This window comes from Mizuhopecten yessoensis, unplaced genomic scaffold (assembly GCF_002113885.1).
Source record: "Mizuhopecten yessoensis strain PY_sf001 unplaced genomic scaffold, ASM211388v2 scaffold10911, whole genome shotgun sequence".
In the NCBI taxonomy this organism is placed as follows: Eukaryota; Metazoa; Mollusca; class Bivalvia; order Pectinida; family Pectinidae; genus Mizuhopecten; species Mizuhopecten yessoensis.
The window spans coordinates 829043-840706 of record NW_018408783.1 but is presented as its reverse complement, the minus strand read 5'-3'; the positions used below and the strand labels follow the sequence as shown (position 1 = coordinate 840706).

Sequence of the window (11664 nt, the reverse complement as noted above, 5' to 3'; positions counted from 1 at the left end):
AAAGGTGAAGCCCTGTAGGTGGACTATCAGTCCCCCTAGGAAAGGTGAAGCCCTGTAGGTGGACTATCAGTCCCCCTAGGAAAGGTGAAGCCCTGTAGGTGGACTATCAGTCCCCCTAGGAAAGGTGAAGCCCTGTAGGTGGACTATCAGTCCCCCTAGGAAAGGTGAAGCCCTGTAGGTGGACTATCAGTCCCCCTAGGAAAGGTGAAGCCCTGTAGGTGGACTATCAGTCCCCCTAGGAAAGGTGAAGCCCTGTAGGTGGACTATCAGTCCCCCTAGGAAAGGTGAAGCCCTGTAGGTGGACTATCAGTCCCCCTAGGAAAGGTGAAGCCCTGTAGGTGGACTATCAGTCCCCCTAGGAAAGGTGAAGCCCTGTAGGTGGACTATCAGTCCCCCTAGGAAAGGTGAAGCCCTGTAGGTGGACTATCAGTCCCCCTAGGAAAGGTGAAGCCCTGTAGGTGGACTATCAGTCCCCCTAGGAAAGGTGAAGCCCTGTAGATGGACTATCAGTCCCCCTAGGAAAGGTGAAGCCCTGTAGGTGGACTACCATTTACTAATATTTACATTTGCCCCCGCGCCGTCCCATTACAACAGTGTTAGAGGGCAAGTATAATTATATAGGCTATAATTACAACTGCTCGACTATAATTACAACTGCCTGTTTCAGGTGTAGGGATATGTAAACAAACAAAATGGCCGCCTGAAATGTATTTTGAGGCAGGGCAAATGGTTTTTGTATGAATATGTCTTAAAAAAGAAAAATATGTTAATATAAAAAAATACCTGGTTGTCTGGCGGGTTTTATGGGATTTACCAGAGGCCACTTGTAATTATATCAACAATAATTACATCCAGACAACCAGTTATTGTTTAAATATAATACATTGCGTTGTTATTTTTTCATCATAATAAGTTATCGAGTTAGCTCTTATAATATGATACAAAAGTGGAAGTTTTAGCCAAAGTATTCATGGTTTCAACATTTTCACAGTGACAATCCTGATGCCTCAGGAAATATTTCATTCTGTGTCGGTAACCTTCGCGAGTGGCTGTGGTTGCGCTGATAAAGTTGACATGAAATCAGAGGTTATTTATACAGCGCGAAATGTTTCTTTAAGCTGATTACTTTAAAAAAATGACCACTGTATACAATATGATGTGTACAAGAAAAGATTTTAAAATTCATCCCCGAGATATATCAACCAGTGGCATATGTGTCGTATCTGTATTATACTGATTGGATGATTGACGGAAACCTACCAATGACGTGGACATCATATTTAGGCCAGTAAAAATATCCTGTCTAATCCTGTAAATCTCTAACGAAGTCACCCAATTAATGCCTGTCTCCAAGTACTGTCAAAAGATTTAAAGTAATCGCACTGACCTACATATTGCCCCAACGAAAACATTTCCATTAAAGTATCATAAATATCTTTTAAACGAATGATGCATGATCCCCCAATAACAGGTGTTACACATGTAACTTTTTTTTTAATATATATAATATCATATATAGGTCTCATAAGTAATAACGACAGTATGATCCAATATTGGCACTGGATCCGAACAAATAAATATTTGCTGGATGCATGTTACTTAAGGTTACTCGACACATCGTCATCAGCGGCCATTTTCATGACGTACTTCCGAAAAAAGTACAGCGAACCGAATATTTCCGAGCGAAATGTGCCCATACACCGTAAAAAATAACTCTCCAGCTTTGAAAAATACAAAAACATACTCAATCACTTGAACGCTTTACTTTAATTTCGTTTTCGCCAATGTTTTCAAAGGACCGAAGAAACACTGAGTGTGTTACGTTGCTAACGTCCACAATAGGTATTGGGTAATCATAGGAAACACAATAGTTAAATTTCAATGTTTTTTATCCATTTTTTCGTGGTGTGTTGAGCCACCTTAAACAGATGCATGGTCAAAGAAGTAATAATGACAGTGCTGAAAAACAAACAAAAATAAACGTCGATGACGCCACACTAAGTCGACACCTTATTTAAAGTAGGAAGTCTAGGTAATGTGATATAGGTAATATCATATACGTATATGTATAAATATCCTTGACGGAAGAAAGTACCAAAGACTCGTTGTTGAGATTTGTTTGAGATATATATGGGTATATAATAAGAAGTAATAACGACAGTGCAGAAAAAGAAATTTGTCAAATTTCCAGGGCGATCCGCCCCTTGATCAAGACAGGAACATGAAACTTTGCATATCACTACATATAACATACAAAACAGTCACCATGAAACAATAATATAATCCAAAATACGTCAATAAACAGAAGTTACTTATATAAAATATGCTGTTGTAAATGCATATCCCCTCGCGATCGGTTAGCTTGTAACAGAAGGCTAATCATAGTAAATAATTCATCTTGAATACGTGAGGTCAAGTGAATTTAAACTAAAAATCTGAACGAATCTGTATATATATATTAAGACACTTTTAACAACCCCAGATCTAAGTTTGAATACAAATGAAAGGAAAAGGACTATCAATCACCCGTGGGAGGCAATAAACTTGCAAACCTCTAATCCTATAACGTAAAACCCCTTTCTTACGCGTACAGGTCACTGTTCTAGGCAAAATGCGAACAACGGGATTTTATTAAATTATCAAATTGTTGATATTTTAAGACAGCAACTGACCCAATCGGCAACAATTTTCAAGCTAAGTTAGGAATGAGTTCCGAACTCTGGTAAACAATAATCACCGCGACGAGGATTCCAAAAACCTCTGTGGGGCATTCATTTGGAGGATAAACAATAATTTTGTGACGAGTTCGAGAAGCAGTTTTACCAAAAATATCTCGAATTGACGTATGCTAATTCGGTTATGAATGACAGGACGTGAGAGTGGAGCTTGCGGGCCCATCCGTCACGAGGAAATTGATCGTAAACAAATGTCAGCTCGACTCGGGTTGTTGAGCTGGACAGAAGCTACAGAGTCAGCTTATTATACGTTTAGGTTCGGGGTCGTGCTCTTGGTATCAGCTTATTTCATGTTGGTGGCCGGGGTCTAAATGTCGGCTTATTTCGAGGTCAGTGAATCCGTTGTTGTAGTTGTATTTCGTGTTGATAGCCCGGTTGGGATGTTAGTTTAATTCGATTTGGTAATGCGGTTTATTTTAAGTTGGAAGTCCGTGTATTGTGTCTGCTTAGTTAGTCTAATGTGTAATGGTCTTGGTCGGTGTGTACTCTTATCTTATTTAAGGTCAGCAGTCAGGTCGTGTTTAAATCTCTTTAACCCAAACAAACATTTTATTATAAGTGTTAGTGATCACGTGCCTGGACCACGTGTCCGTCTGTAATGGTAGGTGTTGACCTTGTTTATTAACTGTAGTGTACCGTCTTACCTAATTACGTACTCCGTGGTTTAGTTTACGTAATAGTATATTATACATGGCCATTTGTTACAGTTGAGTGTGGTCATTGTGCCGTTTCTAAAATAATAGCTTTGCCTTTCAGGTAAGTCTTCGCGTGAGATGTATTTGTAACAAGGTTTATTATTGGGTTTAGCGGATCGGTTTCGTAATTTGATGACGGTATCCCTGAGACGGTAATTGCAATTGGTTAGCCTTTTGTAGAGTTTTGAGCCTTTTTGTTTTCTTTGCAAAATTGATGGTGATTGAACACCAAGTATTCTGCCATAGTTCGGCGTGGTGAATGGTCACATTTTAACTGGGATAGGTTCGGAGTTTAGAAAATTGTTTATAAGCTAACTAAACCACAGTACATAACGAATAAGTCAAAAAAGGCCTCAATGTCATTACTGAAGTCAGATCTTGGCTGAGGGAAAGATACCATGACCTTTATAAATGTTAGGTTAGGACCTAACCGACAATAACACGAATGGAGGAGACACCAAAACAAAAAGGAACGCCATCAGAAGCGGGGACGAAACTAAGACCAAAAGAAAGCCATCAGAAGCGGAGAAGACACTAAGACCAAAGGAAAGCCATCAGAAGCGGGGAAGACACTAAAACCAAAAGAAAGCCATCAGAAGCGGAGAAGACACTAAAACCAAAGGAAAGCCATCAGAAGCGGGGACGAAACTAAGACCAAAAGAAAGCCATCAGAAGCGGGGAAGACGCTAAAACCAAAGGAAAGCCATCAGAGGCGGGGACGACACTAAGACCAAAGGAAAGCCATCAGAAGCGGGGACGACACTAAGACCAAAGGAAAGCCATCAGAAGCGGGGAAGACACTAAAACCAAAAGAAAGCCATCAGAAGCGGAGAAGACACTAAAACCAAAGGAAAGAAAACAACACAAACGGAAGAGATCCCAAAACCAAAGGAACAAAGGCGATACCAAAACAACAGGAAGGTCATTCCGAATTCATCACATCCAAAGACGAGAAGAGAAACCAGGTGGTAGGCGCGGGTAACCATTTCAGAAGTAGGACTCATAGCTTAACGTTATTGGTTATGGCATTATATAGGGTCTGTACTTGAATGCCTATTTTCTCTTATCATGCAAGATAATCGAAAATAATAAAAAGTTAGATATATTCCCGTTCTGAAATGTTTTAGGCACGATCCTTTATTGAGTGATTATCGCTTTGATGTCGTGAAAACCAAATCATTTCGTATCGTTCCAAGTTTCATTATGTGTTGTGTAGGTTTTATCAATTAAAATAACATATTTAAGTCTAATTAGTAGCAATTATTTTCTCGTCAAGAACGTGGTAAACTTGTTTTTTTTCTTTAGATTTATAAATGGTTCAAACAGCGTAGCATTTAATTAACTTTAAACAATCTCTCATCGTCGAATTATGTCACCCGCATGATTTCCTTAATGTACTTCTGGGCCTTTGCGTCAGGCTAATTTCTAAAGTACAGTACTCACCGCTGAAATGGAACCAGAGGTGTTGTTCTCTCAGCCTTCTTATGTCAGTTTTCTTTACCTACAGATAAAGAAATAAAAACATAATCAAATAAACATATTTCCTGTGAACGTTGCAAGAGTAGTCATGAGTTTGATTTGATCTGAATCCTAACATGGATCAAGATCTTGCTAATTTGTTATAATCAGAGAAATAATCGTAATATTTTATCAAAATTTGGTGTCGCCAACAGTGATTCTTTAAGATGAGAAGCAACCATTATCACCTTCTGAAAGATATCTGTACGTGTCTCGTTAATCTGGTGATTATCTAACGGCTTCTGCAGTCACATTGCCCGTTGTTGGAGCTGTTGCGTAGCTAAGGGATCGCAGACTTGGCTGACAATGGCGGATATTAGAACAATGACGCCACACCTAACAGTGTTGCTATGTTGCATTTAAAGCGATAATCTTGTTAAGTCACTTACTTCTATCACTGTCTGGCTCTGAACGAGTACAGATAAGGTTGCCATTACACAAATTAAACCTTTTGTATGGTCAATTGATGTGCTACATTCTTGACGTGAGGTATTTTATCGTTGTCCGTTCGTCAGTCCAAATGTATTAGACTTTGTCTTAACCGCTACGAATGAACGGATGATGGCATATTAATTATACAGAGGCAATTTCAAGCCAAGTTACTCAGAACACTTTTGGTTTGAACTGCAGTATCACATGTGCAATGGTTGAAATGCCACAGGGCAAATTGAGTTCCGTTTGTAGTACTACTTTCAGCATTAATTTTGCATTATCTTCAAAAGGAGACAGAATGCGAAATTGGCATCCTTTTATCACATCGTCACAGCGGACAGAATGGAACGGTGTTATTACATCATATGGTTTCCCTCGTATAAAGATAATAAAAAGACGCTCAGGACGTGTACTCAGAGTGGTCTATACACTTTTAATGTCGCGGAAAGACAAATACAGCTGCTTTTAAAGATGTTTCAGACGAACAGTCAGACAAACTGGACACCGTTCGGACGTAATGTGTCACCCTGAGTGACAACCCTCTTGTCACCAAAAAGAAAAAAAGAAAACGTAACTGTGATAGCTTAGATGTGGTTATTTTGGTCAACTCAGTTTCTATTTAAATGTTAAACCAGAAGTTAGTATTCTCATGTATCTACAACATCGCAGAATTGATATAAAAGGGAAACAGATGATTTGACATCATTCATATTCTATGATAGAAGTCTACACAGAAAATTGAAAATAAAGAATAAAGTGAATGCAGAAATACCCATTAAATACGACAAAATACCGAGGAGCCACCAAAACCAACGGCATAATGAACTCCGACGAACAAAACCGGAAGTAAAAACCTGCTGGTACCACATGCGGCGCGCCAAGCATGATTTTTTCCGTCAAATAAAAAGGAATGTCATTTAAGGACGTGCTTCCATGTGTGTAATATGTGTGTTTGATGGAGGTGGTCTTTGGATGCATCTGCTTCCTTGTTAAAACGCGAATATGATAAACTTTATAGTGTTACCTCAATGAAATGCCATGCCGTAAGAAACCTCAGCGTAAAATTCACCCTGTCACATTATATAAAAACGCGTTTGAGAAACAAATTGTTGCGATTTCCCTAAATCCTAAACGATTGTAGGACACGAAGCCTGAGTTGGTAGTACAAAATACATATCTGTTATCAAAGTATCTGATGGATGAATGAGATACAATTTGCTTGTGATTGCCAGTTTCTTTTCAAAGACAAAATACCAACTATATATATATTTGAAAGTAAAACACTTGAGTGTGCCTCATTAGCAACTGCTTTACTGATACAGACAGACTTGCCGTGTTGCACGTGGAGAGGACTACAAACGCTCTGTTCGAAACATTCTTCCACTAACTAGCAACAAATCTGAGATCGACTAATTTATATCTATGTCTAGACGTCGCCGATATACTAAATTTATTAAACGATATTTAAGTTTAATAATAGAAGCATTGTTTTAAATACAGAGAAGTCAAAGGTTTTCTCCTAATTTATCTTAGATAATGACAGGAGTGCAAGGTTTGGAGGTTTTATTTTAAATGTTATTACAATATACAACTGTTTTTTGTGAGAGAGCTTTTTTGCAATATAGAAACCCAATATGGCAAATAAAAATACAAGGTAAGCTAAATCAGATAGAGCACACATATATTATTAATCTATAGAATGGTGATAAGCAGGATAACAAACCTAACTCTTTCCATTCCGGTTAACTAACTGTATACCCAGGACTTTTCGCTGTGGTTTAATTTTCGCCTTTGGCGCCCTCCGCAATTAGGGCGAATTTATCATGACAGCGAATAATCATACACAGTTTACCCCCTATATAGTAATAACATGTAAAGGGCGAAATTTACACTGGGTGAACATATATTTCATCAGTAAAGGGCAAATATTTGACTAGGCGAACGTTATCCTGGTATACAGTGATAGCATTTACAGACAAAGATGATACTGTTTGTAACATTGTTGGCTGATACCACTTCACGTAGTCCTTGATATTGAATAAATATGCATTGACAGTAAGGTCTAGTAAAACAGACTGTTATGCCATTTATAATCTTGCCCAGTCTAAATGTAGGAGTCCGTATGATGCCTAATAGTTTTAACCGACTAAGAAATGGAACTCCTGTGTACTCCTCTCTTTGTAAATGTTGTAGCCGAGTGTTGTCAACAACATCCCTCAGGATTGTGAAATTAATTTTCCAGTTGATTGATGGTGCTTCACGATATTTAGGGGGTTTAGGAAGATAACCTAGCAGTTGTTATTAACACTGATGTTGATGTCGACCATTAAAGACTTGACGATTGTACTTTTACATCACGGGGAAGTGAGAGTGTCCTAAGGCCATCTAACAGGAACTGTTACTGCCCTCGTTAAAGTTAAAAAGATAAAACGTTGGGGTGCAATGCTTTTTATACTTGTATTTTGATTATGGAATGGAAAGCGCACTTATTGATGATGCAGGATGTTACTGATGTTGATAAGATAAATTGAGATCGAAAAGAAAGTCGAATCTCTGGTCTGTGTGGATAGTTATTACTCGTGTATTTTTGAAGATTTAGTTTTTTGCATTTTGCCTGATAATGTTACAAAACGTGTTCTTTTTAGAAAACAACAGCAGTTTATTCTTGATTGGGAAGCATATTTGTCTTCTTATCTGTTCAGTCATTGAATATTTATAGATGTGACGACAATGCCCAGGAATGGGAAGTATATTTTTCTCTCTTCTACTGTTAGAATGCAATCATTAAACAATCGATGTACATTGTAACCCACTCAATCTGTCATTGATAAACGATGTTATACATAATAGTGCGAACAAAATTAAATTTAGCGATGAACAACAATATTAGGATTAGATATAAGCTGTAATATTGCACAAGTATAATAACCAGATGTTAAATTAATACTGTACTATAGATACATATGAGCTTAAATATACCGTTGTACTTATACTAGCATAGACGTAATACAGCATCCATCATACATTGTACTTGTAACATTGTACTTCATCATACATTGTACTTGTAATATAGTTTCCATCATACACTGTACTTGTAATATAGTTTCCATTATACACTGTACTTGTAATATAGTATCCATCATACATTGTACTTGTAATATAGTTTCCATCATACACTGTACTTGTAATATAGTTTCCATCAAACACTGTACTTGTAATAAAGTATCCATCATACATTGTACTTGTAATATAGTATCCATCATACATTGTACTTGTAATATAGTATCCATCATACATTGTACTTGTAATATAGTATCCATCATACATTGTACTTGTAATATAGTATCCATCATACATTGTACTTGTAATATAGTATCCATCATACATTGTACTTGTAATATAGTATCCATCATACATTGTACTTGTAATATAGTATCCATCATACATTGTACTTGTAATATAGTATCCATCATACATTGTACTTGTAATATAGTATCCATCATACATTGTACTTGTAATATAGTATCCATCATACATTGTACTTGTAATATAGTATCCATCATACATTGTACTTGTAATATAGTATCCATCATACATTGTACTTGTAATATAGTATCCATCATACATTGTACTTGTAATATAGTATCCATCATACATTGTACTTGTAATATAGTATCCATCATACATTGTACTTGTAATATAGTATCCATCATACATTGTACTTGTAATATAGTATCCATCATACATTGTACTTGTAATATAGTATCCATCATACATTGTACTTGTAATATAGTATCCATCATACATTGTACTTGTAATATAGTATCCATCATACATTGTACTTGTAATATAGTATCCATCATACATTGTACTTGTAATATAGTATCCATCATACACTGTACATGTAATATAGTACCCATCATACATTGTACTTGTAATATAGTATCCATCATACAATACTTGTAATATTGTACTTCAAACATAGTTAACCATATAGTTCTCTACAAACAACCCTCATATAACAATGTACTAGAAAAAACTGATATGTGTAATACTAGCCTAAATGCAACACGGTATTACAAACTATCTGATGCATTGGGTATTTGAAACAATTTGTGATGTAACAATGTACAATTAACAAGCTTATTCATAGCATTGTACATGAATTACAGACAAACCTAAATACATGTACAACACTGGGATACAAACAAGCTGAAATATTAAATGGTGCTACAATCAAACTTAGATACAGCATTGTATTATAAGGAAGCTCTATCATTTTAACATTTTTACAAAAAGAACGTTTTATTTGGAATTGACTATTGAAGTTTTTCTGTGTATTTTGTCTTCATTTTGTTTGTCACCAATCGTTTATGTTGTCTTGTCTCTTTATGACACACAGAACACCGGTTTGTAACGGTTTCATCGAAAACAGATGTTTAATTGATAACAGAAAATAACAGTAATCGCTTGCCCTTTTTTCTGCTGACAAAGAAAATGAACGGCCTCCATCAATATTAAGAGAAGAATTCAATATAAAATCGGACGTAAGGCATATAGTTCATCGTTATCATAGTCGCGTAGTTAGACTTCCGTTCCTTTATCTGGTTACTCATCTCGAAATGAATATTGAACCACGAAAGGGATACACGAATGGCTATTTTATGACGAGGTAGAAAGCAAATTTAAGCTGATAAGGACTTTTATTCCCATTTGCAATTTGTCGTCGACGTATTTTCCGGATCCTAACTACCGGTATCGGATCGATAACTACTGTACTCACTTGCCACGCATTATCCGACCTATAGCCTTAGCTCCATATAGAGTGGGTAGACTTATTTAAGTATAGTGCTGACGCTAATGTGTACGCCGATATAGATATTACATGTATAGTGTAGGGGAAATATAAATTAATATAAATTACCTTTCTTTACATAATACATATGAACCTTCCATTCTTCCTGCATTCATAGTAAGCCATGCAGTTGATTAACGCAAGAGAAATCCATACGATTGAAAAACAATATGTTTCCGACGAAACCTATTGTTAAATTAATGCGATTACCGTATATCACATAGGACAAACGTGGGGCCAACGTGAGACCAATACGCAATACTGAAGGATGGTGTCAGCGTGATATAACACGTAATACTAAACAGGTGCAATATTTACTCAAAATATATGGTAACGGGACATGTTAAGTATTTTGGAGGTGTTTATATATTCCCAAGACAATTAAACGAATGCCTATTGTAGACCCATTACATAACGTGTCCAGCAGCAGCTCTTACTGCTTGTACGTATTGTATGAACTACTGCAATACACCTGTCGCTTTAGGCCAAACGGACCTTTTTATGATTTCCCCTCATCTTCCTTACTAATCACTGTTGCTTCACCTAGGCGTATGTTGTAGGCATTGCATTGTTCTTTCTTGTCGTTACCCCAATATAAACATAGTGAGTTTCGGGACTTTTGTGTTTGGTGCCTAAGGCAGAACAATAGATTGTTTATATAACATATGTGATTTCACACATGGTATATCTTAGGCTTACTGTGTATGCATAGTTTGTATATTTTGTTTGGATATAACTTTCAGAAGACATAAATATAACACATATACACACACCATACCATTCTACATTAACTGTATATCTGTGCGGTTGCCGGTTGCACGCTACTCTTGCTCCCTGTCCTGGCGTGCCGGGGTCATCTAGTAACGCCATTCGGAATCTTTATCGTTGGCTGAACTCATTGAAGTGCGTAAAATCCCATTAGTTGATAAGCAGATCCAATTTAAATTATGAAGTATGTTTCTACCAGTTGGTACCTCTGTGATAGACAAGGAATACATGTATGTATTTACCGGTAAGTACTTCAGCGAGAGACAAGTCATTTCGAAGATTTGTATGTAAGTAAGCACAGCTATGCCCAGAAGATATTGATTTGAACTCCGAATCAGGCACATATTTAAACACAACGGACCTGTTAATTAACGAACAGACAAAACTAGCTTAACCCCGAATGTGTAAGAAAATCATTAAATGAAGATATTAAATTAATGTGTGAATATGAGTTTTTATCTTCATAAACTGTAGCAAAACTGGACTTGGTCGATCGTCAGCAACCAGGTAGCTCAATTGGTAGAGCGTCCGTTTGGAGGTTGGAGGATACCGGGTTCGAACCCCGGTCTTGTCGTGCATTTCTCCATCTCCTGTTACAGTACCCATACCATTGGTATGATGAACTTCAGTAGATGTTACACATAGTCAATCCAGCTATGTT

General features: G+C 36.9%; 1 protein-coding gene across 1 annotated transcript in view; it reads right to left on the bottom strand.

Annotated features, from left to right (window-relative positions):
- Positions 1-11664, bottom strand: part of LOC110463486 (5-hydroxytryptamine receptor-like) — an 82196-nt gene that overhangs the window by 43535 nt on the left and 26997 nt on the right. Inside the window, exon 2 of the mRNA XM_021518105.1 lies at positions 4874-4931. The gene's annotated coding sequence lies outside the window, so the exon portion shown is untranslated. The remainder of the gene's footprint in view (positions 1-4873; positions 4932-11664) is intronic.